At 48.5% G+C, this 1498-nt stretch overlaps 1 pseudogene; it reads right to left on the reverse strand.

Annotated features, from left to right (window-relative positions):
• Positions 1-207: 207 nt before the first annotated feature.
• Positions 208-1086, reverse strand: LOC118583895 (annotated as a pseudogene).
• Between the last annotated feature and the right edge of the window lie 412 nt (positions 1087-1498).

Genomic DNA, 1498 nt, shown 5'->3' on the forward strand with positions numbered 1-1498 from the left:
AGTCTAGTCAACTCCCTTGTTTTACTGGGAGGGCTCCTCTTGGTCTCATTGAGAAAATGATGGCTTCTGACATTGCAAAGGGGTTGCAATGGGTAGAAGGGCAGCAGTCCTCAAGGTAACTCTCTTCTCCTGGCTGGCAGTCCAGGGAGTGCAGATGCTAGTTCTATGGTTGGCAAAAGTAGTAAAAAGTCCTTGATGTTGGGGGTGTCATGGAGCACTGTCCAGGGACCCTTTGGGATCATAGGCATTAACATGGTCCTGCTTGCTTAGTTTCTGCATGGCTTCCTTAATGTGCTCCAGATCATTCTCCTTTCACATAGTCTTGGTGTTTTGGAGTGGCAGCCTGGACCATTCCAGTCTCCAGGAATGGGCTTAGGATCAAAGGTTGTTATTATTCTAAGTTTTTACATGCACAATGTAAGATGAAATGGCCCGCCCAGAGATGACCTCCAGTGTGGATTCATTCACATGGTCTTGTATAGAATTTGGTCCTGTCTGGGGTCCCACTGGGCAGGCATGGCCTCAGCATTTGTCCCTGCAATCTTGACTCTGGCATATAAGCATGCCCAGTGGGAGCCTTCACAATATCCCTGCTATGGGCTTTACCTACCACTGCAGTAATATGGATGTGGAGGCCCAGGGAAGATATTGGAAAGCCAACCAAAATGGTGCCCACCTATTGCCATGAGAGTATGTTCCACTCTAAACCAAGGATGCTGGTTGCTTACCATATCTGTTATTCATTTACAGGTAAGGCTTACATTGGTCTCTGAAGGTTTCTGAAGGTTATACTTGAAAACTTCACCAACTTGTGGGGGGGGTCTTTGCAGAAGGGGATCCCAAAACATGGTACAAGGATGGGGTGTGTGTCACTGCTCGAGTCGCCAGACTGAAAAGTGCCAGAGCCATCCAAATTCCACCCAGGCCATTCTTCTACATACTTCAGAACCCAGGACATGGGTCTTGTAGCACATCCCTTCTCCAGTGCCATCAGCCCAGACATACACAGACTTTCTTGTGCCAGGGCAGGGACATGTCCATTTGCTGGATGCCTTTGTTCAAGTGGGAAGTTGCTGAGGCGGCCATGGTAAATGATGTTCTGGGAAGTGGGTAGGGGGTGTGGAGTGGAGTGGGGCAGTGGGCTTCAAGAGTGAGATAAAGAGAGCTCTGCTCACCCGCCATTCTCTGCTCTCCCCCTTTACTTCCTTTATCACTTCCACCATGTGGTCCAAGAGTCCATCCCTTGCTTCTGAAGGCAGCCTCCCGAGTCATGTGCCTGCATCTGCTTGTACCATCTGTGGTCACTTTGTCCCACATCACATCACACCTCTCCCTCCTGAAGACCTCCAGAGTCTCTTGTTTCTTATGATAAAACTCAGTGTCATGGTCCACACTGTCTACTTGATGTGATTCCCCTGTCTCTCTGACCTTGTCTTCCATCACTCTATAAAATAGGCCTTTTCTCTATTCCAATTGTACCCCATTTCCATGTTCAATT

The sequence above is a fragment of the Onychomys torridus genome, chromosome 5 (assembly GCF_903995425.1).
Source record: "Onychomys torridus chromosome 5, mOncTor1.1, whole genome shotgun sequence".
Taxonomy (NCBI): Eukaryota; Metazoa; Chordata; class Mammalia; order Rodentia; family Cricetidae; genus Onychomys; species Onychomys torridus.